This window comes from Callithrix jacchus, chromosome 16 (assembly GCF_049354715.1).
Source record: "Callithrix jacchus isolate 240 chromosome 16, calJac240_pri, whole genome shotgun sequence".
NCBI lineage: Eukaryota > Metazoa > Chordata > Mammalia > Primates > Cebidae > Callithrix > Callithrix jacchus.
The window spans coordinates 76,402,208-76,429,736 of NC_133517.1; positions in this window are offsets into that span (position 1 = coordinate 76,402,208).

A 27,529-nucleotide genomic window follows, 5' to 3' on the forward strand; every position below is an offset into this window, starting at 1 on the left:
GGGTAACTTTATTTTCATTTTACAGATGAGGAAACTGAGGCCTGATGAAGTTAAGTAGCCTGTTCATGTTCATTTACAGAACTCACTGTGAGCCAGAAATTAGACGCAGGCAGTCTGACTACAGAATCTATTCCCTTTGCCGGGATACAAAACTAGCCCTCAATAAGAGTGCATGCAAAGCAGGTGTGGAATGGATGATGCCAAAACCCAAACTCGTACCTCCATTTCTTCTCTCTCTGCTTAACTCTCACTCAGAATTACCTGATTCGATCATGCTACAATGACCATTACACCAAAACTGCACATATATGGTACCACAAGTGGTCAGTGGAAAAATTTCAAATTGTCTGGTCCAGTTGTTTTTCCATCCGTGGATAGCAGCTCATTATGGAGATGTGAAATCAATTTAGTCCACTGTAACCAGCTTCTTTTGAAACATGGAATGGATCAAAACAGGAAACACTACAGCCAATCATAAACACTAAGGATAAGCATTTTTAAGTAAATCCTTGTAATATGGTTTTGCTGTGTCCCCACCCAAATCTCATATTTTATCTCCTATAATTTGAATATGTCATGGGAGGGACCAAGTGGGAGGTCATTGAATCATGGGGGGTGGTTTTTGCCTATGCTGTTCTTGTGATAGTGAATAAGTTTCACCAGATTTGATGGTTTTATAAAGGGCATTTTCCCTGCTCACGCTCTTAGCAACCAACATGTAAGACATGCCCTTACTCCTCCTATGCCTTCTGCATGATTGTGAGGCCTCCCCAGCCATGTGGAACTGTGAATTTATTAAGCCTCTTTTTCTTTATAAATTACTCAATCTCAGATATGTCTTTGTTAGCAGTGTAAGAATGGACTAATATGTAAGAATAAGTATTTTTAAGTAAATCCTTATTTCAATTGTATGTGTGTGCATGTGTGAGCACCAGTGTATGCTCTGTGTTGTGATGTAAAAATGCACTTCTGGTAGGAATCCAAGATGGCCCTTTTAGGAGCAGCTCAGGATTGCAGCTCCCAGTGAAAGTGCAGAGGGTGAGTGGACGCCGCATTTACTGCCCACAGACCAGGAAGTTCCTAGGTGGAGGAGCCCTACAGGTCGCCAGCGCAGCTGTTTTGGCTGGCGCAGCTGTTTTAGCCAGTGTGGCTGTTTTGCTGGCACCGAGGCATGGCAGCTCTCTGTACAAAATACACTGATCTGGTTGCCCTTTTAAGCTGGCCAGGAGATTCCTGGGCAGCGCCCTTGTTCCAGCTGGCGCAGTGGGTAGCCACACAGGAAATCACACAGATCCCGGCGCTCTTTCAGCAGGTGACTAGAACACCTAGGAGAGAGTCAACCGTTCAACTTCAAAAAAAAAAAAAAAGGCTCTGAGGCAGGGAGCCAGGTGATCAGGCTCGGCGTGTCCCACCCCCACAAAAACAAACAAAAAAAACAGCAATTGGAAATGCTCAGGGTTGAGAGTTTCAAGGCAAGCACAGCTGAACCCAGGACAGTGCAGCTCAGTGGGGGAGGGGTGTCCGCCATTACCAAGGCACTCCACCCCTACAGAGGTAGTCTGCCATTGCTGAGGCAACCTGCCATTGCCAAGGCAACCCGCCATAACCGAGAGAGTCTGCCTTTACAGAGGTGGGCCACCATTGCCGAGGCAGTTCTAACCACACCCATATAAACAGGACTACAGGGAAGCTCAATGGCAGCAGTGCAGAGCTCAGCAAAGCCTCTGCAGGCAGACAGTGTCTAGGCTGCTTCCTTGCTGGGGAGGGCAGACCTGAAAAAAAAAAAGGGGGAGGAGTACAGCGGACACTCATAAATAAAGCCCTAACTCCCTGGGACAGAGCACCTGGGGAAAAAAAAAGGCAGCTTATGAGTTCTGCTGCAGCAGACTTAAACATACCTGCCTAGCAGCTCTGAAAAAAGAATGGAGCTCACAGCTCAACACTTGAGCTCCTATAAAGAACAGACTGTCTCCTCAAGCAGCTCCCTGACCCCCGTATATCCAAAAAGTCACCTCACAAAAGACTGATCAGACTGACATTTGGCAGGCATCATTCTGGGACAAAGATAGCAGAAGAAGAAACTGGTAGCAACCCTTACTGTTCTGCAGCTGCTTCAGGTGATCCCCAGGCAAGGAGGGCCTGGAGTGGACCTCAGCAGTCCTACAGCAGAAGAGCCAGACTGTTAGAAGGAAAACTAAGAAACAGAAATAACTTCATCATCAACAACCTCGACATCCACTCAGAGACCCAATCTGAAAATCAGCAACTACACAGATGACAGGTAGACAAATCCACAAAGATGGGAAGAAACCAGCACAAAAAGGAGGAAAACACCCAAAACCAGAACACCTCTCCTCCAAGGGATCACAACTCCTCACCAGCAAGGGAACAAAGCTGGATGGAGAATGAGTGTGATGAAATGACAGAATCAGAATTCAGAAGGTGGGTAATGAGAAACTTCGGTGAGCTAAAAGAACATGTTCTAACTCAATGCAAAGAAACTAAGAACCTTGAAAAAAGATTTGAGGAAATGATAAAAAGAATGGACAACTTAGAGAGGAATATGAGTGAACTGATGAAGCTGAAAAAGACAACACGAGAACTTCGCGAAGCATGCACAAGTTTCAATAGCTGAATTGACCAAGCAGAAGAAAGGATATCAGAGGTCGAAGATCAGCTCAATGAAATAAAATGAGAAGGCAAGATTAGAGAAAAAAAAGCACAAAAAGGAATGAACAAAGTCTCCAAGAAATGTGGGACTATGTGAAGAGACCTAATCTATGTTTCATAGGTGTATCTGAATGTGACGAAGAGAATGAATCCAAGCTGGAAAATACTCTTCAGGATATTATCCAGGAAAACTTCCCCAACCTAGCAAAGCAAGCCAATGTTCAAGTCCAGGAAATACAGAGAACACCACAAAGATATTCCTGAAGAACAGCAACCCCAAGGCACATAATTGTCAGATTCACCAGGGTTGAAATGAAGGAGAAAATGCTAAGGGCAGCCAGAGAGAAAGGTCGGGTTACCCACAAAGGGAAGCTCACCAGACTCACAGCAGATCTCTCAGCAGAAACCCTACAAGCCAGAAGAGAGTGGGGGCCAATATTCAACATCCTTAAAGAAAAGAACTTTCAACCAGAATTTCATATCCAGCCAAATTGAGCTTCATAAGTGAAGAAAAAATAAAATTATTTGCAAACAAGCAAGTACTCAGAGATTTAGTCACCACCAGGCCTGCTCTACAAGAGCTCCTGAAAAAGGCACTACACATAGAAAGGAATAACGAGTACCAGCCATTCCAAAAACATACCAAATGCTAAAGAGCATCAACAAAATGAAGAATCCACATCAACTAAGGGGCAAAACAGCCAGCTAGCATCAAAATGGCAGTCTCAAATTCACACATAACAATATTAACTCTAAATGTAAATGGGCTAAATGCACCAATCAAAAGACACAGACTGGCAAATAGGATAAAAAGCCAAAACCCATCAGTGTGCTGTATCCAGGAAACCCATCTCACATGCAAGGATACACAAAGGCTCAAAATAAAGAGATAAAGGAAGATTTACCAAGCAAATGGACAGCAAAAAAAAAAGCAAGAGTTGCAATTCTCATCTCTGATAAAATAGACTTTAAAGCAACAAAGATCAAAAGTGACAAAGAAGGACATTACATAATGGTAAAAGGATTGATACAACAAGAAGAGCTAATGATCCTAAATATATATGGAGCACCCAGATACATAAGGCAAGTTCTTAAAGACTTACAAAGAGACTTAGACTCCCACACAATAATAGTGGGAAACTTTAACACTCCACTGTCAATATTAGACAGATCAACCAGACAGAAAATCAACAAGGATATCCAGGACCTGAACTCAGACCTGGAACAAGCAAACCTGATAGACATTTACAGAACTCTCCACCCCAAATCCACAGAATATACATTCTTCTCAGCACCACATCACACCTACTCTAAAATTGACCACATAATTGGAAGTAAAGCACTGCTCAGCAAATGCAAAACAACTGAAATCATAACAAACAGTCTCTCAGACCACAGTGCAATCAAGTTAGAACTCAGAATTCAGAAACTAACTCAGAACGACACAGCTTCATGAAAACTGAACAACTGGCTCTTGAATGTTGATTGGATAAACAATGAAATGAAGGCAGAAATAAAGAAGTTCTTCGAAACCATCAAGAACAAAGACCCAACATACCAGAATCTCCAGGACACATGTAAATCAGTCTCTAGAGGAACATATATAGCAATAAGTGCTCATATGAGAAGAGTGGAGAGATCCAAAATGGACACCCTATCTCAAAATTGAAAGAGCTAGAGGAGCAAGATCAAAAAAACTCAAAACCTAGGAGAAGACAAGAAATAACTAAGATCAGAGCAGAGCTGAAGGAGATAGAGACATGAAAAACCCTTCAAAAAATGAATAAATTAGCCAGGCTTGGTGGCTCAAGCCTGTAATCCCAGCACTTTGGGAGGCCGAGGTGGGTGGATCATGAGGTCAAGAGATCGAGACCATCCTGGTCAACATGGTGAAACCCCGTCTCTACTAAAAATATTTTAAAAAATTAGCCGGGCATGGTGGCACATGCCTGTAATCCCAGCTACTCAGGAGGCTGAGGCAGGAGAATTGCCTGAACCCAGGAGGCGGAGGTTGCGGTGAGCCGAGATCGCGCCATTGCACTCCAGCCTGGGTAACAAGAGAAAAACTCCATCTCAAAAAGAAAAAAAAAGAATAAATCAAGGAGCTGGTCTTTTGAAAATATTTACAAAATAGACAGACCACTAGCCAGATTAATTTAAAAAAAGAGAAAGAGAGAATAACCAAATAGATGCAATAAAAAACAATAAAGGGGAAATCACCACAGATCCCACAGAAATTCAAACCATCATCAGAGAATATTACAAACAACTCTATGCATATAAACTAGTAAACCTGGAAGAAATGGATAAATTCCTGGACTCCTGTGTCCTCCCAAGCCTAAACCAGGAAGAAGTCAAACCCATGAATAGACCAATAACAAGATCTAATGTTGACGCAGCAATTAAGAGCCTATCACACAAAAAAAGCCCGGGTTCAGATGGGTTCACAGCCAAATTCTACAAGACACACAAAGAGGAACTGGTACCATACCTCCTGAAACTATTCCAAATAATCCAAAAAGAGGGAATTCTTCCCAAATCATTTTATGAGACCAACATTATTCTGATGCCAAAACCTGGCAGAGACTCAATAAGAAACGAAAACTTCAGGCCAATATCCATGATGAACATAGATGCAAAAATCTTCAATAAAATACTGGCAAGCCAATTGCAACAGCACATCAAAAAGCTTATCCACCATGATCAAGTAGGATTCATCCCGGGGATGCAAGGCTGGTTCAACATATGCAAGTCTATAAACGTAATTCACACATAAACAGAACCAAAAACAAAAACCACATCATTATCTCAATTGATGCAGAGAAGGAATTTGACTAAATTCAACAGCCCTTTATGTGAAAAACCTCAATAAACTCGATATTGACAGAACGTATCTCAAAATAATAAAACCTATTTATGACAAACCAACAGCCAATATCATACTGAGTAGGCAAAAACTGGAAGCATTCCCTTTGAAATCTGGCACTAGACAAGGATGCCCTCTCTTACCACTCCTATTCAATATAGTTCTGGAAGTTCTAGCCAGAGCAATCAGGCAAGAAAAAGAAATGAAAGGTATTCAAATAGGAAAGGAAGAAGCCAAATTGTCTCTATTTGCAGACAACATGATAGTATATCTAGAAGACCCCATCACCTCAGCCCGAAAACTCCTGAAACTGATAAGCAACTTCAGCAAAGTCTCAGGATACAAAATCAATGTGCAAAAATCACAAGCATTCCTATACACCAATAACAGACTGAAAGAAAGCCAAATCAAGAACGAACTGCCATTCACAATTGCTACAAAATGAATAAAATACCTAGGAATACAACTAACAAGTAACGTAAAGGACCTCTTCAAGGAGAACTACAAACCATTGCTCAACAAAATAAGAGAGGACACAAACAGATGGAGAAACACTCCATGTTCATGGTTAGGAAGAATGAATATTGTGAAAATGGCCATACTGCCGAAAGTAATTTACAGATTCAATGCTATCCCCATCAAGCTACCAATGACCTTCTTCACAGAACTAGAAAAAACTACCTTAAACTTCATATGGAACCAAAAGAGATCCCGCATAGCCAAGTCAATTCTAAGTAAAAAGAACACAGTGGGAGGCATCATACTACCAGACTTCAAACTATAGTACAAGGCTACAGTAATCAAAACAGCATGGTACTGGTACCAAAACAGAGATACAGACCAATGGAACAGAACAGAGGCATCGGAGGCAACACAACATCTACAACCATACAATCTTTGATCAACCTGACAAAAACAAGCAATGGGGAAAGGATTAAACAGGGGTTTAATAAATGGTGTTGGGAAAACTGTCAAGCTATGTGCAGAAAGCAGAAACTGGACCCCTTCCTGACACCTTACACTAAAATTAACTCCAGATAGATTAAAGACTTAAACATAAGACCTAACATACATTGAGATACCATCTTATGCCAATTAGAATGGTGATCATTAAAAAATCTGGAGACAACAGATGCTGGAGAGGACGTAGTGAAATAGGAACACTTTTACACTGCTGGTGGGAGTGTAAATTAGTTAAACCATTGTGGAAGACAGTGTGGCAATTCCTCAAGGACCTAGAAATAGAAATTCCATTTGACCCAGCAATCCCATTACTGGGTATATATCCGAAGGATTATAAATCGTTCTACTATAAGGACACATGCACACGGATGTTCATTGCAGCACTGTTTACAATAGCAAAGACTTGGAATCAGCCCAAATGCCCATCGATGATAGACTTGACAGGGAAAATGTGGCACATATACACCATAGAATATCATGCATCAATCAAAAACAATGAGTTCGTGTCCTTTGTAGGGACATGGATGAACCTGGAGAACATCATTCTCAGCAAACTGACACAAGAACAGAAAATGAAATACCGCATGTTCTCACTCATAGGTGGGTGTTGAACAATGAAAACACATGGACACAGGGAGGGGAGCACTACACACTGGGATCGGTTGGGGGGAATAGGCGAGGGACAGCGAGGGGTGGGGAGGTGGGGAGAGTTAGCATGGGGAGAAATGCCAGATATAGGTGAAGAGGAGGAAGGCAGCAAATCACACTGCCACATGTGTACCTATGCAACTATCTTGCATGTTCTTCACATGTACCCCAAAACCTAAAATGCAATTTAAAAAATGCACTTCTTACAGTGGGTCTTAATCTAAATATCTTAAAACAAACTGATGTAGAGGATACTCTTTGATCCTCTCAAAATTTGATTGGTTGCCCACTTATGCCTTTTGCCTTCCAAACTGGTCTGTTTAAATCATGTATCTATAAATTATCAAAATGGAGTTTTCATTCTTTGTTCAAGCATGTGCTGGCATGGATAGATGTCTTTACCTACACGTCAGAAAACCTGGATCAAGTATAAAATTTTTACTCTTATAGTGGTTATGATTCTTTCAAAAAACCTGTCAAGAGTTTTTTTTTTCTTTCATTGAGCAGACAAGTTATTTTAGAATCAAATATATACCACACCTCATTTTTCTAAGCATAAAATTTGTGTCACACTCTGAAAAACAGAAAATCTCTGGCCTTAAAAAGACAAACTGGTTTTCAACAACCAAGTGAGTTGATAGACCACATGCTCAGCCACCCTTGGGCATTTTTCAGAGTTGAAAATGTCATGCATTTATATAATGTATTTGTAAGGCACTGACAATAATTGAAACATTATGGTCTGATTATTTGCTAATGTAATTCATTCAAGCAATTCAAGTGGTTGAAATTTAAGGGTACAAAATATCATGTGACACTAATAACATTTTATTACTGTTGTACTTATATAATTAAAAACACCTATTAAATTTTAAAATATATATAGCTTCCTCTCTTACAACGTAAATTTAATCTTAGCTCACACTTTTAGTGATAGGTTAAAAGATGGTTTGATAACTTTAGAATTTTCTTTATAAAATATAATTACTCAGAAACAGTGTTAAAATTGTGCTATACACCCACCATTTTCTGTGACATATCAATTATCTGTGTAGCCCAGATATAGTTTCAGAATCCTCAACATAGCAGCCACTACCAACCGAACAGAGTCAATATGAATTAAATGTATTTGCCCTTCCTATTGTTAACCATTATAGTGTCTAAAATCAACATTTTGGGGTTCAAATTCGATACCTTAGACTATCCCTGGCACTTGAAAGAGGAACAACAATCCAATGTGCTTTGTTTTAAGGTTTGCAATATAAGGTCACAGCATATTATATAACAAGGACTTCAAAGCTCCTCTTGCATAAAATAGTCTTGATTAATATGATGAAATCATGAGAAATCTAGCTTATCCTCATTGCAAGAGTTTTTCCCACTGAGCAACCAACACGCAAATCTTTTGTCAAATCAATAGACCCTAAATTTTAGATCTAAACAAAATAGACACTGTAACTAACAACACGATACATCCTATCAACAGAATGAAAGGCAAAAACTATATGCTAACCTCAATAGATGCAAAAAAAAAAAGCACTTCATAAAATTCAACACTTCTTCTTGATGAAAACTCTCAATAACCTAAGTATAGAAGGAGCATGCCTCAGCACAACAAAAGCCATACATGACATGCCCATAGCCAACATCATACTGAACAGGGAGTAGTTAATAGCTTTTTCTCTAAGAATGAGGACGAGATAAGGATGCCTACTTTCACCACTCTTACTCAACATAGTACTGGAAGTCCTAGCCAGAGAAATTAGGAGAGAGAAAGAAATAATCAGCATCCAGATGAGAAAGGAAGGAGTCAAATCATCTCTGTTTGCAGATAACAGAATTTTATGTCTAGAAAACAAAGCTATATATTTTATATCATTGTGTTTTATATATTTTATATCATTGTATTTGTATCTATTTTTTATATCAAGAAGAAAATATAGAATAAATGCCTTAAGACATTTGTCAGGGCAAATATTTTATGGATAAGACTTCAAAGGCACAGGCAACAAAAAATATATACAAATACAATGATATAGAAAATATAGACAAATACAATGATATAAAAAGATATAAAACACAATGATATAAAATATATACAAATACAATGATATAAAATTGGAAAGTTTCTGCACAGAAAAGAAAACAACCAACAGAGTGAAAAGACAACTTGCTGAATGGGAGAAAGTATTTGCAAACTTCATCTGACAAGGGATTAATAGCCAGAATATATACAGAACTCAAAGTACAGTGGCACAATCTCAGCTCACTACAACCGCCGCCCTCCCAGGTTCAAGTGATTCCCTTCCCTCAGGCTCCCGAGTAGCTGGGATTACAGGTACCCATCACCATGCCCAGCTAATTTTTGTAATTTTTTAGTAGAGACGAGGTTTCACCATGTTGGCCAGGATTGTCTCAAACTCCTGACTCAGGTGATCCACCCACCTCGGCCTTCGAAAGTTCTGGGATTACAGGCATAAACCACTACTCCTGGCCTGAATAGACATTTCTCAAAAGAAGGCATAAAAATGGCCAACATAAAAAAATGCTAAATATTACTCATCAGAGAAACGCAAATTAAACCAAAATGAGATATCATCTTACCTCTATTAGAATGGCTATTACTAAAAAAAGACAAAAAATAACAAATTCTAGTGCGTAGGCAGAGAAAAGGGAATTCTCATACACTGTTGGTGGGAAACAAAATTCGTGCAGCCACTGTGGAAAACAGTATGGAGATTCCTCAAAAACCTACAAATAGAACTACCATCGGATCCAGCAATCCCACTACTGAGTATATATTCAAGCAAAAGGAAATTGATATGTCAGAAATATATCTGCCCTCCTATGTTAATTGCAGCACTGTTTGTAATAGCCAAGATATGAAATTAACCTAAATGTCCACCCAAAGATGAGTGGATAAAGGAAATGTGCTGTGTGTGTGTGTGTGTGTGTGTGTAAATATATATGCAGTTAAATACTATTCAGCCATTAAAAGAAATAATCTTGTCATTCACAGCAACATGGATGAGTCAGGAGACCATGTCTAGTGAAATAAGCCAGGTACAGAAAGACAAATACCACACGTTCTCATTCATATGTGCAAGCTAAAATATTTGGTCTCATAGAAGCAGGGATTAAGATATAGTTACTAGAGGCTGGGAAGCAGGGAGATAGGGAGAAGTTAATAAACAAATACAAAATTACAGCTAGATAGGAGGAATAAGTTCTAGTGTTCTATAAATAATTTAGTGTTCTAAATAATTACTAATTAATAATAATTTTATATTTTCAAGTAAGTAAATGAGAGGATTTTAAATGTTCCCAACACAAAGAAATGGCAAATGTTTGAGCTGATGGATATGCTAGTGACCTTAGGATGATCATTGCAAATTGTTTACATATATGGAAATATCACACTATAATCCATAAATATTTCTGATTATTCTGTGTCAATTAAAAGTAAAAAATAAGGATAAATAAAAGTAAATGTTTGATGAATGCAGAGTTGACTTACTTTACTTTCTTTATAGTTCTGGGTGTCAAGATAGGACACCAAAAATGTGCATAGCAAACATAAACATAAAATTCACAGTGTTGATGGTTGTTGCCATAGCAGTAAATATCCTTTTAGCCTTTACATTTATTTAATTTGTACTGTTTTGCCAAATTATGGCCCATTCCCAAAAGAGCTTGAAGGAAGAGTCTACTAAATGCATGCATGTATGTCTTCTCCATAATGGTTATATTTGCTTTTTACCAACCATCTTGGTAAAAACTGAAAATTGTAAAAAATTATTTACATATTTCCCAATATTAAAACCCAGTAACTCTAGTATTAGAATCATACTTAGTTGGTAGAATCTAGCAAATAAATTTTTGAATTTTACCTTCATGAATTTCTAGTCAATACACCTCAGGATTTTTTTTAAACTTCATGTTTATAAAGCGCCACTTTTCAATGGGAAATACTTCCACCAGTAAAATAAATAATAAATTAAAAATTCAATAGATAACTACAGAGAACTTGTGCATGCACATATACATACATTATGTATTTAATATATAATGCATATATGTTACAGAAACATACCTACAAATATGCCATTTACACATATACAGATAACTACACACCCAGTACTTGCTGTTACAAATACATTAATACAGTAAAATTTCAAGTTGTTCTACATTGATGTAGAATTCATAACAACTCTCCGAACTTGGAGAAGACCTTTGCCTTTGGATCATCAGAAAGAATGTATCTATTAAGCAAATTTGGTTAGTAAGAATTGAAGAAGGAAACTATGGAAGAATGCTTTATGCTATCTAAGAGAACAAACATTTTCAGATACATTTGGAGTGTCTATTTGAATACAAGGTGTTTTTATTTGCATATATGGAGTGAAAATACTGGTTAAAGATGTTCAGCAAAACAACTTGAATAAAAATGGTTAACAACTTTAATGCATTTATGAATACTTGGCACACACCTTGGGGAAATTGATAAGATATAGAAGGCTAGTTATAATTTGTTTTCATATGCAGCCCAGCATTTTACACTTGAGCATTTTTTTCTTGCTTAGCAGAGTATCTGTGCCACTTACTTCTTTTATTCTCGTAGAATCAAAAAGGTGCAAAAATCATTTTTGCACCAACCTAATAAAATAATTATGAAATAGATGTTCCCCCTGTCTAAATTATGTAATATTTTCCAAAAGCAATTATCAAAGATCTGGATACTGTCTGCTGTTTTCAATTAAATGCCCCATTAATTCTTGACACTGTCATGATTATGGAGAGAAGGTGGTTTCACACTAATTTAGAACTGTTCACAATACATAACGCCAGAGATGGCCATTCTCACTTGCACTCTGAAGAATGTAATTCACTGACACTTTACAGATGGGAACAACTTGCATGATTAATGATATCACTCTTTGCAATCTTGCTCAAATGCCAACAAAAGGCACAGAATATCATCTGAAGAAAATATCTGCTTTACCCCAATATCAGCAGTACACTGGAAGAACATTATTTGAGTTTCTTTTAGAAGAAGGTATAGGTTTAATTTTAAAAATATATATTGTGGTTATTTGGTGGTTGGGGGTAGCAATTGGATTTCTGCCCAATTAATGACAATAAACGCAGAAAACTGATGTGATCCCCTGGTAGAACAAACATACCTTAGTTAAAGAATGACTCTGCAACTTAGACATTGCATGTTCCTGCCCAATATATTTAATCTTTCTGAGTTTTCCTGTCTTCATAGTAAAATGAGGTATATATTGTTTTGAGAATTAGATATGATTACACAAAGTTTCTACCACATAATAGGTGTTCATGAAATTGCAACTTAGTAAAATGGTCATTGGTTAAATCCATTCAGTCTCTGTTATTCTTGGGTTGAAATATATGGCACAAGAGGGGAAAACTTTCCTCTTAAACCACACTTCCAGACATTTCTTAAAGCATGTTTTATATACTCTGGATTCCCAGAGATTAATGTTGGTGAATTGTGATCGAGTGTACAGAAAGGATTTTTTCTAAATCTAAACATACTTGTATGTACACAAATCCATATCATGCAATTTGCTCTTGTTAATTTCAAGGACAGCTTATCTACCCTGCCCTTTTTCCTAGTAAAGGGCCTTGTAACCAGGATAATGTTTTTGTCCCTTAGCCTTAAATACTGTGAGAAGGTATCTCCATAAAAGAGTTTAAAAATGCAGATATTTTATTCTTTGAATCCCTTGATCAATGCCTTCTCTTCACTGTCCTAGCTCTCTCCTGCCAACCAAGGCTCCAACATCAGTCGTTATTTTCAAACCTCTGATACTGCTGAATTCCCTCTAATAGCTGCTTAAGCACCTCATCCTTCCTTGATAGTGCTTTTAGGAAAACGACTACAGGTCTTGTCCTGCCAGATGAGTAAAAGAAGGCAATGATAATTTTAACTGCCAATTCCTAATTCTACAACTGACCTACTCAAAAACAAAACAAAACACATACATCCCTTCATCAGTAGATCACTAACTGCCGACTAGTTTGCCATTGGCTGGAGTTTGGATGCTAGCTCCCTATTAATTATGCAGGACCTGCTCCGGGAAGCTGTAAGACTGCTGATCACTCAGGGGTGCTAATGTGCATCTGTGGCAGGTGGCATTTCTGCTATCACAAATATCCTTTAAGTTAAAAGTAAAATCTCTCCTTTTTGACACTACTGTTTTCAATACACTACAGCATAGAATGAAAGGAATTATTCAAATATTCAGCCCAGGATCTAATTCCTAAACAGCTGGGTAAAACTTAAGGAGATGGATGCTATGCTTTTGAATGGAAACCATCCTCTGGATTTCCAAAGAAACATACCACAACACTTGACAATTTCTCAGAATAACTAAGAGTATATCACCTTTTATATTTAAAAGATAGCAAAAGTTTCTAGAATAGTACTTCCTACATACTAGTTATTTAATAAATATTTGCTACAATTATTAAAATGGTGGGTAGAAGAAACACATTAATTATGTTCCATTAAGTTTTCTTTCAGAAAAATTAAATAATGTGTTTTGAGTAAGTTTATCAAACAATTCAGCTATTTCAACATCATAACCAAAATATTCTGTAAACAATGCTATGTTGCTGTTTAACAATATACCACAAGAAAGATATGCAAAATTTTGAAGCACAGAATTGGTTATTATAATTAATTTGGTTATTATATTATGTTGGTTATTATATTAAATTGGTTATTATAATTCTCATTTTCTCTCCCTCTTTTTCTCCTTTCTTCCTCTCCTTCACTCCTTTTTTCTTTCTTTCTTTCAAAAAATAAAAAGAGTAAATATGAATTTGTGAGCCAATTAAACATTGGCATATGCCTTCAAAAAAAAAAAAGACAAATGCTTTAACAGGAAAATGGGCAAAATTGTAAACAGGCAATAATTCAATAATGTATTTAAAAAGCTAATAAATACTGAAAAACAAAAAATATATAATTAATCATGGTTAAAAATAGTCTTAAATTACTAATTTGCTTATTTGTAGTTTAGGCTTTCCAGGACCCCTCACTCCTACCAGGAAATCCTAATTCCTATCTAGTGGCCAAATTGATGATGTGATACATGTTAAAGAGCCCTAAAAATCACAGTGCTACTCAGAGGAATTTTATCTATATTTAGTGTCATTCCCATCCCTGAGTGGCAATTCATTGTCATTTTACACATTTCTGGTTTCACACAGAACTGTCAAGGTTGTTTCCTCGGGACATGGTACTGACCTTACCCTAGTGTTCTGCCATTAAAGAAACCTACTCTCTTCAGTTGATACATGTACTTGGGTGACATTTAGAATAGCATTGACCTAGAGTTATTCTTCTCAGAGATAATGGTAATTATATTAGTTCATTTTTACACTGCTATAAGAAAATACCCAAGACTGGGTAATTTATTAAGGAAAGAGGTTTCATTGACTCAGTTCTCTATGGCTGGGGAGACCTCAGGAAAGTTACAGTCATGATGGACAGGGAAACAAACATGTCCTTCTCCACAAGGTGGCAGGAGAGAGAACGGCAGAGCGTAGAGGAAAGAGCCCCTTATAAAACCATAAGATCTCATGAGAACTCACTATCATGAGAACAGCATGGGGGACCTGCCCCATCACCCCTCCCCCAACATGTGGGGATTACAATTCAAGATGAGATTGGTGGGTTCACAGAGCCAGACCATATCAGCAGTTGAGAAAATGTCCAGCTATCCTCTCAGCTCTAAAATCACATCATATAATCAGTCTCCTCCTCCTCTTAATGTAAGCTAGTCTACCTGTAAGAGCACTGGTATTCCAGGGAATAGCAAACCACCTGAGGTCTTAACTTTGTCCTGTGATATGATTTGGCCCCATTAGATGGCAGCAATGGCAAGTGACTGTGTCTTCATGACTTAGAGTTTTTTAGGCCAACTAGAGCAGCACTTGGGAAAGTAAAGCAGTCTGTATGGTGGAAGGCAAGTCAGGCTCCTGGAATAGTATTTCAATAGGTCTAAACTTTCATTTTCTCCATTTCCTATCAGATAGCTTGTTTTGTATGGACCCTTCTGTTTTCTGGGGGAAACAATCCTCTGGGTAGTCAGTGTATGGGGATTCCAAAAAACAATGGAACAATAGGAGGTCTTAAAGTATTTTACTTAGTTCAAGTTTTACTACTGAAAAATGCCTCCTTCCCCTATTGTGACATAATGCTTAGCTTCACGTAAGCTGAGCAAGCCTAAGTCTTGTTTCATGAAGCTATTTATGTCAAATTTTGGTGAAATGCCTTCAGCAAAATGAATTAATGATTTACCTAAAATCGTTACTTGACTTACCTTAAATCAAATCAGCATGATGCATGGCAAGAGCATATTTGCCCCAGTATTTTGAATGTCCACTATTACTTGAATAGTCAAAAGCCTGTGATATGACAATGGAAGGACACTTTTACAGCATTCACTTCTACTGAGCTGGGTTGAATTCTCTTAGCCAACACTCTGTTCTAATTGGCTAATTGCAGTTGTCCCTCTGAGAGAGAAAGCAGCATGTAAATAAATGCTTTTTGAATGAAGTAAGAGATCCACAAGTTGTTTCTGGCATTGGGGACAGTTCCTCCAGGCATTTGATGCGCTAAGCACTTGAATTATATTATCTCACTTGGTACTGCCAAGAACCCTATGTGATCATCCTCAGTCCATAGACAGGAAACTAAGGCTCAGAGAGATTGAATAACATGCCCAAGATCCCACAACTACTAACAGTGGAGGACTGCCAATTCCAAGGGAAGGCATTCCTTCTCATGGCTGCAGACATGGTAAGGTAGGAAAAGACTCATGGTCGGGTGTTGAGTTCAGCCCAGGCCCCTGCCCCTGCCCCTGCATATATAAGGGACAGTTTCCTACCCTGGTCAGCTGATGAAAAGGATCAGAAAAGGGATGGTGAGAAAATATGTGTCCTACTTCCTGCCAAAATCAACCCAGTAATTCTGCAACTGCTCTCTACCTCCACCCGCAACAATTGGGCATGCTCCTGTCTGTATTCACAGCGGAGAAATCCATTTTTGTCCTGCTACCCTGTCTCCCAAACAGTATATTTAAGCCACCTGTTGTTTTCATTTTGAGCATCACACAGCAGCTACTCCCAATTCCAGGTCAAGCCTGGGATATATCTGCAGATCATGAACTTAAAGTCAACCCACACCCAAGGAACCCTTTCTCCTGATGGGAAGTAACTCCCAATTTTCCCTTTGCACTCATGTCTCTGCAAAAAGGCCAAGCACCCTCCACCCCTGCCCGCCAGCCCCCAACACAAACCCCTACACCAGGCCCACGTTTCTGGAATCTTACTGATGTGCTTCAGGCACCAACTTATGGAAAAATGATAGATTCCTTCAATAAAACTTCTGTTGGTATTTATCCTCTTGTGACACTATGTTTTACCAAATAATAATAATAAAAGGGATAAAGAATGTGCAAATCGCCGACAGCCTCTTACCTCTAGAGGTAGAAAACAGAGTCAGAGGTATGTAAGAAGGATGTATATGAAGGGTCAGCTATCTCTCTCAAACCACTCAAAAATCTCAAAGGTCTGGGGTTTTTTTGTTTGTTTGTTGTTTTGCACCTGACAACAGGGCCAGTACCAACTTCATGTGTCTGTGTTGTTTATGCCTCTTAACTAGCTTTCTGGGTAAGAAGGGGTTAAAATCCTACAAAGTTTTCTTCACCACACATCCAGGGAGGTCTATGTCTAGTTCACATGAAGACACTGCATACATTTGTGAAGATAGCCAGTGATATGGGCCAGCAAAATAGAAAAATAACAAAAGTCATCTTAGCACACTCAGGCACATCCTCCTGATTTTGTCCCACTCTTCTCCTTTCAGACACTTTTTTCTTCTCCCTATGGCCACCCAACCCAGACTGTGAGTGTTTCCCCCATGTCCATAAACATTAGCCAGGGAGAAAGTTTGACCTCCGAAACAGAATTTGGGCTAAAAATGAAAAGGACTCTAACATTTATTAAGGTCTGTTACGTGTTAGAAACAGATGCTTTGCTTATTTTTAGTTATATGCAAAAGAACATCGTTATCCAGTACATAATAATAAAAAAAAGAACAACACAGGATAACTCCCATTACCCATCTCCAGCAATTTGCAAGAGCCTGCCAGTTTTGGTTTGCCTATCCCTCAAACTTTTTAAAGCATCTCCCAGATATCACATCTTTTTAAGTCAGATACTTGATTATGTTTCTTTAATAGGTAAGAGGTTGTTACAGAACCATAATGTCATTATCACACATTATAAGATTAATAATTAATGTACAAAATTATTTTGTAAATAGGCCACATTCAAATTTACCTTATTGGCTCCAAAATGCATTTTGATAGTTATTGGATTAATCTGAGATCCAATAAGCTTCATCCATTGCATTTGGTTGGTAGTCTTCTAAGTCTCTTGCAATTCTCTTGTAATCCATGACAGTTCCGTTTCTCCTACTTTCACCCAAGATTTTATGTCATCTCTTTGCAAGTCAAGATGAATTATTTAACTTGTAGATTGTCCTAAATTATTTGTTGATTTCTCTTTTGTTGTATTGTTTATTCTTCTATTACCCCTTAATATAAACATGTAGTTAAGTCCAAAGGATTTGTGTGTGTAATAAGAATCCATCATAGTATTGAAGGTACTACCTATATATCGTATCTGGAGTTCCAGGATTCCTGCTTGTCTATGTTTATTGACATTAGTACTGATTAGTGGGTTTTGGTTATGCCTGTCTGTTTCCTTCATTGAAGAGTTTCTCAGCAGTCTTCACAGTTTTAGCAACCATTGATGATCGTCTCCTGGATCCATGATTTCGTTAGAGTTACCAAAATGGATATTTTCAATTCTAACAGTCCTCCAATATTTATTAGCTGTAACTCTTCAATAAAACAACATTTTTCCTCATCAATTGTTTATCTGAAAACAACACCACAAGCCAGATTAATGACTGATTCTTTCCTTTTGTCTGTTTTCAGAATAGTTAATGCCCACCTGACCTTCAAATCAGGTTGAGGATTTTGCATATTTAACGTGTTTCAAAACATTGCAGTCACTATTTGCTTTTAAATTATTCTCAGATTTTCCCAGTGGAAGCTGCTGTATTAGTCTGTTCTCACACTGCTAATAAAAACATACCCAAAACTGGATAACTTATAAAAGAAAGGTTTAATTGGCTCATGGTTTATCATGGCTGGGGAGGCCTCATGATCATGGCAGAAGGCAAAGGAAGAGCAAAGGTATATCTTACATCGAAGCAAGCAAGACAGAAATGAGAGCCAAACAAAAGGAGAAATCTCTTATAAAACTATCAGATCTCATGAGACTTATTTATTACCATGAGAACAGTATGGGGTAAACTGCTTCTATGATTCAATTATCTCTCACTGGGTCCCTCTCACAACACATGGAAACTATGGGAGCTACAATGCAAGATGAAATTTGGGTGGGGAAACAGCCAAACCATATCAGCTCCTTAAGGTGGTTTATATATTTTATGCACTGGGGCATAACAGTGTATCTCAGGCTCATCTCAAATACTTCCTGATCATGCTAGAATCAGCCATTTCTCCAAGGAGCCCTGGTTCCTTTAAGATGGAAATGGTACTTAGATATCAAATGCTGGGTACTTGGAGTGATTATTGCTACTAAACTGATCATAATTCTAGGCCTTGTCGGTAGACATTACTAAGAAATTTGTAGCTTTGAGAAAAAGAAAACTAGACTATAAATTCTTACCAATATTTCTAATTCAGAATAAAAATTATAGAGTTTTTAACAATTTTTTTAAGTTCATGTTTTCTTACTCCAAAAATTTTATCTCCTAAGGATAATTTAATTGTTTAATTGCTTTATCTTATTTTAGATATAATAAACTCAATAATAAGAATGTAAATATCACCACTAAAAACCAGCCAACAAAATTCAGCCTAAGATTCTTTGTACTTCTTTTTATCCTTAGGATATATCTCCCTAAGGACGTACAATCAAAATATGTGCTCTAAAGTCATTTAAAGTAATTCTTGAGATCTTTATGTCACAGAATTGATATATGCTTAAGTTATTTTTTCAGTTTATTTTAAAATTTTAGAAATTGTTATATTTTGATGTGGTTTTCCCTTTTCTTTTTAATCATGCAAAACATTTACACAATTTCAAAGTCAAAAAATAAAATAAGGTGGTTGGGTATGGGTGGCTCGTGCCTGTAATCCTACCACTTTGGGAGGCCAAGATGGGCAGATCACCTGTGGTCAGAAGTTCAAGACCAGCCTGGGCAACATGCAGAAACCCCATCTCTACTAAAAATACAAAATTAGCTGGGCATGGTGGTACATGCCTGTAATCCCAGCTACTCGGGAGGCTGAGGCAAGAGAATCTCTTGAACCCAAGAGGCGGAGGTTGCAGTGAGCTGAGAATGTGTCACTGCACTCCAGCCTGGGGGACAAGAGAAAAAACTTTGTCTCAAAAATAATAAATAAATAAAATAAGGTATGTGGAGAAGCATAGCTCTTCTCTATCCCCTACTCCCCTGCTTCCTCCATCCAACTATAGGTAAGTATTTTTTGTTGATTTTTATCTTGCTATTGCAATCATAAACAAAGATGTATTTCTTATTTTTTCTCCTTTCCTATCCATGCTACAGTATACTACAAACACAGTTATGCATCTGCTTATTTTGCTTAACAATATGTCCTGGACATTATCGTATTTCAGGACACACAGCTATGTTTCTTTCCTTTTCAGAGATACGTTATATGGCATTGTGTAAATATCCCGGTTTATGTAACTAAAGTCCCTTTGACAGACATTTGGGGTTTCAGCCTCTTGCTGGTCGGTCTTCTATACTTGTGTTATTGAATGCTGCCTTCAGTTTTGTCAATTTGGCTTATCATTCCTACCTTAAAAGGAGGAAATTGCCACAGAAGCAATTAAAGACCTGACTAAAGTCTGAGAATTAAGCAGGGAGCAGGAAGAATTCCCCTACTTCCATAATTTCTGTTATTTGCACAAGTCCATGTAATTCATATTACAGTGAAAATGTCTCTTGTCACCTTTATTTTAGAGTTGGAGGAGGGAGAGGTAAGCACGTGCTTTGCGGTACATTGTGGAGAAAAATTTAGCCTTAAGTTCAAGGCTGGAATTTCAGGCCTTAGCCAGCCTGGGAAGGGTATCTGAGGGAACAGCTGGCCTTTCTGGCTTGTCCCCAGCTAAAGGCACGCCAGACATCCACAAGCAGGTGTGTCTATTTTGGGCAGAGGGATCTTCTCAGTGTCTGCTAAATCACATGTCCCTTTTGTCACAATGTGCTCTGAACCCTGGTGCTCCCCTAATAAATCCACCAAAACTCTCTTTGAAGCATAGAGGACAATCCATTCTCTACTGGGCCCCGTAACAGTGACTTCCCCCTTCTTCCTTCTTACCCTAAAGGCCAATGAACAGTTACATATACCAAACCAAACACAGCAGCAGAGTTTTGATTCAGTAAAACCTATTCTACATACTTTGTAGAAGAGAAATTAAGCTGAGCTTTGAAGGAAGCCTTAGAACAAAACCAAAAACTTTTATTAATTTTCCCTTTTTTTCCACTCCATTTTTTTGCAGGGAAAAGATCAATTGTGTGGGGAAATACTCCCCAGTCATGTTATTTTAAAATGAGCATCTCAAATTAGGGCGCTTCATCTCAGAGCACTTTTAGCTCAATCCCTTCCCATACCCTCTTCTCCAAAATCATCACTGAAATTACTGTAAGATATGAGGATCCTTCACTTTTTAATTTCAAGGCACAAATTGTATTCACTGCACAGCTCTTACCAAGGCAAAAGAGAGAGCCACTACATTTTAGAGATTTTGCAAAAGGGTTTAAACAAAGCCGCTTTCTTTTTCTGCCCCAGTAGTCACTGAATAGTCTTGTTAATAAAGGTTTTATTGTATCATTGCTAAGCTTCTGAGACCAAACAGCACAAGAAAATTAGCCACAAGATCATCGCACCATGGACTAGGCAGCTGAGCACTTGGCTGACCATGTAGGGATGTGATTTCATCATGGAGCCGAGTACCTTCTCTAGCTAGCTGCACTCAGGACACTCCAAGCTCAGCTGTGTGAATGTGCTCAACAAAGCCAGAACTCCAAAACTCTGGTCTTCATCTTGTCAAACAGGACGTTTGACCTGTGAGTCAAAGGCTGGAGGTCCCCTCACTCAGTATATGTGAATTTATTTTCTGCAACATGCCAGAGATGGAGAAGAGAGTTAGATGGATAGCACACACCACTCCCTGATGTCTGAGAGTGATATAGATACAGAAAAATGCAGATAAACACTTACATACGAGTTCAGCATTATATAACATTGGGTATATTTTTAAGCTCTTTGGACATCTATTTGTTCACTTGCAAAGGAGGATAACAACAGTAACGAAATCAGATTGTTAGAAACAGTGAAACATTTAGAAGAGATCTGGCAGATGGTAGGTGCTCCACAAATATTAGATATAATAACTATTAAGTGCCACGCCGCCCCCCAAATTTAAAGCTAGGTGTTCTTCCTGCTCTTCCTAAGTACATTTCTCTCACCCAGTGTTTCATTTAATTAATCCAACAAATCTTTAATATAGATGTTACTCGTATTTGAAAGAGAATGGCACAGAATTGAATAGATTTATCCAAGTCATACCTTTTGCAGGAAGTAGATATGGAATGCAGATCAATTTGCATCAGTTCAGCTGCAAAATTCCTTATGCTTTTAATCTGTACCTATGCTATCTTTTGTGTAAGAGTCAAAACCATTAGGCACAGAAGAGGGAGACATTAACGTCAACAGGAGGTATCCGTGAAGGCCTCCTTCAGGAAAACATAGAAGTATATACTCTTATGCTAAAACCTTCCATGGCTCCCCATTGCTTTAAAATAAAGTGCAAGTTTTTTACCAAAGGCGGAAATCCTCTCTTCCCTTTAGCATCCACATCTGAGTCACCAGCAAGTCCTGTAAGTTATAACTACAAACCTTATTCCAGTGTATACATTTTTTTCTGTCTACCACCCTAATCCAAGGTACCGTCATCCAGTGCTGCTTTTTCCTCCTAATGATCTCCTTGGACCTCTTCTTGCCAACCTACAAACCATTCCCTACACAGCTGCAAGAGTAGGCTTAAAATGCAAACCAGACCGTGGCTGTCTCCTACTTTAAACTTCTTTAATAACTATCAATTGTGTTTAAAATTAAATTTCAACTCCTGACTATGGGTCTCTAAACATGCATGATTTGGTGCCTCCTTATGTTTTCAACTTCATCTCATCGATTTCTCCTCCTAATTCATTATGCTGCAGTTATAAAGACCTCCTTTATTTTGTCCAAGAAAACACATTTTTTTTTTCCAGCTCAAGGCTTTATACTTTTTTTTTCTGCCAAAAATGTCATTGTCTTTGCATCTTGACTTCTTCCTTCTTTTCAGGTCTCAAATGTCACCTCTTTAGGGAGATTTTCCCAGAATACCCCATCTATAATAGGATCACATTCCTGCCCACTCCCACCCCACCATTAGTCTCTATTATCAGATATTGTTTAATAATAAAGCACTCTGGGATTTTTAAAACTTATGTGTTTATTTATTGGCTGAACATACAATTGGAATGTAAAGTTTTATGAAGGTGGAGACTATCATTGTACATGGTGTCCTGAGTAATACATGTTCACGACATATCTATTAAAAAGGAAGCAAAAGAAAGAAGAAAAGAGAGAGGCAACAAGGGGAAGAAAGAGGGAAGACTCGAGGGATTTTTTCAAAAGCAAAAGATTTGAACAGGTAAATAAAGTAGGGAGTCAATTCAAAGAAGAGACAGCTTGAATACATGCCTTAAGACAGATTAACTAAAGCTTTGGTTAAAGAGCAAGTGTGTTAATGTGCCCAGAAGAAAAGTTCTCTCTAGATAATCAGGATCACTGACCAGGTTACAAATACTTGCCTAATGCCTGTGATACAGGAATTGTGCTAAGTGTTCCTGTTTTATATCACTGCATCACAGATTGCCCCAATACTTAGAAACTTAGTCATAAAAATCATTTATTTTTCCAAAAAAATCTGTAATTTGGCCAAGGCTTAGCAGAGAAAGCTCATGTATGATCAGTGTGGCATCAGCTCGGGAGACTCATCTAGAAACTGGAAGATCTCTTTCTAATATGGTTCAGTTACATGGCTGGCAGAGTAATGTTTTCTAATTCAGCTCATAGTCGTCGTCTTCTTCTCTATGTAGGCGCTTCTACAGGCTGTTTGGGCTTTCCCACAGCATGATGTTTAGATTTCAAGAGTAAAGGTCTAAAGAGAGCAAAGCGAAGTATATGGCATTTTTATAACTTACATTGGAAGCATCACTTCAGCTCTACTCAATTGTTTGAAGCAGTCACAACGTTTCATCTAGTATCAAGAGGAAGAGACATAGAATCCTCCCCTTGGTGAGGGAGTAACGAGATTGGGATGGGAGAATTTGTAACTCCTCATTGGTGTACTGGGAGTTACAGTATCTGCACTCAAGAAACTCACACTATAACGTGAAGACTTTTTTTTTTTTTGAGTGGTAGAGCTATAGTTATTGTTTAAGTGCAAAGAAAGGAAATTCATCCCAACATGAAGGATGGGGTAGAGGAATACTTCATTGAGGAAATTATACTTGAGCTGCAGAAAAGAAGCAACTAGCAGAGAGAGATATATAAAAGAACAAACAAACTAAAGAGTAAAGTGAAAAAAAAGAAAGGAGTAAAGAGGAAAAGCCTGAACTAAGGCACAAAGGCCAGAAACAGAATGGTTTAAGTAGAAAAAGACAAGCACTTTGGTGATGCTAAAGTGTAGATACAATGATGATCAAAGGAAGAAGAAACAGTGGTAGGCTAAGACCAGATTAAGTAAATATATATTTGCCGTTACTGCTGCACCCAGAATTTAGCAGTTTAAAACAACAGTTTCAATCTCACACTGTCAACGGATCAGCAGCTTGGGAGTAACATAGATAGGTAGTTCTGGTTCAGAACTCTTCATGAGTTTCAATTAAGACATCAGCCTGGACTTGAGTCCTTTAAAGTTTTGAGTGGGACTAGAGAATCTACTCCCAAGTCGGCTTTTGCAGGGAGTCTCAGTTCCTTTCTTGCTATGTGGACCCCTCCATATTACTGCTTGAATGTTCTCACAAAATGACAACTAGCCTGCCCCAGAGTGGGTGACTCAAGAGAGAGAGCAAGGAGAAATCTGTAATGTCTTTTATGACCTACTCATGGAAGTCCCATACCATCATTTCTGTTATATTCTGTTTACTGAGCCCATATAAGGGGAGGAGAATTAAACTCTACTTATCAAAGGGAGATATTTTGTTAATAGGTTTTACAATCATCACAGGCTGTATCTATCAAGCAATCCAAAGTGACTTAGGAAGTAGGAAGTTGTATTTTCGACTGAGCACCCTGGTGCTGATGAACTGATGGATTTGAAAATGAGAATTCTGAAAGGAGACAGACAAATTCAAAGAGTCCTGATAATAGCCCAGGGTGAGATGAAACAAGCACAACACAAATTACTGGTCAGCAACAACAGAAAAATAGATGGATTTGAGAAATAGTAAAAAGATAAAATTATGGTATGGGGCAGAAAAATTCAATGTCATATTTTAAATTTGAATTGATTTTCAAGATAGAAAATTCCATTAGACACAAAGAGCTTGAGGAATAAGAGCATGAGTTCAGCATTGAATATTTTGAGTTTGAGCTCCTAGGTCTAGTGGATACTCATTTGCCACAACTGCATTTTTCTTGCATTATTCTGATAACAACCTCTTTTTTGAGGATGTTCTACCCATACCTATTATCTTGCACAGGGCCGTACCCAGTGGTGTGGTGGTAGACAAACTTTCCAAAACAAAGTCCCAAGTTGCGATTTAAATAGTCCCATCTTTTCCAACTAAATGCTACAAGCAATTTTACAACCAGCTCACAACAGTACTGAAATGTAGTAACAGGCTCACTCTAGCACACTACTGGCTATCTCCCTGTCTTAAAAATGAGTCACATGACTCAAGCCTGAGCCAATCGGTGCATTGAATAATTTGTGGTCATGGTGATTGGTTGAGAGATGGACAGTGAGAGCCAATGAGATGCAAAGTAACTCTTGCTATACATCATGGGGAAAAAAAAACAGTTTTTTTCAATACATAAACAAGAGATAATGCAAATGCAACTACTGCACCGTGTGAAGTTAAAGGCTAGAGCCAACCCTGTAGAAACCAGATCTGAGAGATGAAAAGAAATTAAACCTAGATGACATTACATAAGACATAAAATTTGGCTGTAGCTAAAACTAACTCTATTCATAGACTTTTCAATTAAGTGAGCCAATAAGTTTCTCTGTATTATTTATTTTTCTGTTTTTATTTAGTGTAAATAAATTTTGTATTGCCTTTCTTCTACGTTCAGAGAATTTCAGCTGATACACTTTGTGACATCCAGATAATTGGTTATATGAATCTGAAGCTCAGTGGACAAGTTTGGGATTATCAGAATTTAGTAAAAATTTAAGCCATGAAAGAGACAAGCTCACCAAGGGAGAGAACCACCCTGCTAATTTTAACATTCTTAAAATGTTATAGAATCAGAGAGCTTGGAGAAGCATTAGAGATTATCAAATCCAACTCTTTCATTTAATAACTAAGAGAATTGTAGCCCTAAATGGTATAATAACTTGTCCAAGGTCATTTAACTGGTTATTTCATAACAGACCCAGGACTAAAACTCTGATTTTCTGACTTCTATGTATACTTTATTTCTAAATCATCACAAGCTCTGAGTTAGTAGGGTTCCATTTAACTCAATAAATATATGTTCTTTGTATATTGTGAATAACAAATTGTATAACATTTTAGCTTAATAGACAGCACTTTGTTTCAAAGCGCTTTTTAATAACTAGCCTTGTAAAATTGGTTAGACAAGTTGTTTGGAGGTAAGAAAATCTAGGCTTAGAAAGCTTGAATGACTTTTCCCAGGTCAAACAGCCAGTGAGTAGCTACCAGGATAAAACACATGACTTCTTCCATTGTTCTTTCTTCCGCCTCTCTTTCAATGTAGTGATGTTTCATTGCAAGTGTTTAAGGTATAAATTAGAGAGCACAACTTCTCAGGATTTGTGATGCCTTCTCGGAAACTTCTGAAAAATATATTCCAAGATACTTATACTCTGTATATTTTTTCTTTTGTTTATATTTTAATTGACAAATAAAAGCATTTTTTATATTTATGGTATATAACATGATATTTTGAAATGTGTATTGTAGAATGACTAATTCAAACTAATTAATGTATGCATTACCTCCATATTTATCAGTGGTTTTTGTGGTAAGAACCCAATTTTCAAGAATATAAAATCTGCGCTATTTCTATAGTTCTTCAGGCTGCTAATATTGAGAGTGGTTAACAGTCACAGTGCCAGCATAGATGGTTTTATAGAAGGTATATTTGTTTCCTGGGGCTGCTGTGACAAATTCCTACAAACGTGGTAGTTTGCAATGATGGAAATTAATTTTCTCACCATTCTGAAGGCCAGAAGTCTACAACCAGGGTCATATTTCCCACAAAGGCCTCTAGGGAAGAATTTGTTCCACGTCTCTTCCAGTTTCTGATGTCTGCCAGCTTTCTTGGCTTGTGGCACATCCCACTAGTCTCTGCCTTCATCTTCACATAGCCTTTTTCTCATTGTATCTATCTCAATGTGTGTATCTTATAAACATACTTGCTATTGGATTTAGGACTCATCCAGGTAATTCAGAATGATCGCCTCTTCTCTCCTTAACTTAATTATATCTGCAAGTACTCTTTTCTAAACATGACAACATTCACAGGTTCTGGGGACTAGAATATGAATATATCTTCTGAGAGATTGCCATTAATGCCACTACATGAGGCAAAGGAGAAGAGTTATTCATCAAAGGTCAAGAGTTTAACAAGTGAAGCGAATCAAAGCTCTTCCAAAGTGATGACCAAGCATTCTCTTTCCCAAAGACTGTCTTCAACTTATCTACAAATTTTGTAAAAAGTCCAAGAGATCAGTCTTCTGAAAAAATTCCCTTCCATCAGCTTTGTCTTGTCAGATGGCCATGAGTCAAGGGCCAGAGGGTGAGAATATATCCAACAAGTTGTGCCTGGCTTACATGCTTGAGCGTATGCCCTGTTTATATGATACCCTCTGCCAAAGTCAGCTTCATGCCAAGAGGCAAACTTGAAAAGCCACTGTCGAAACAAGAGCTCCTGTTTATCTCTGACCAGCATAGAAAGTTCTCTGCATCACTCG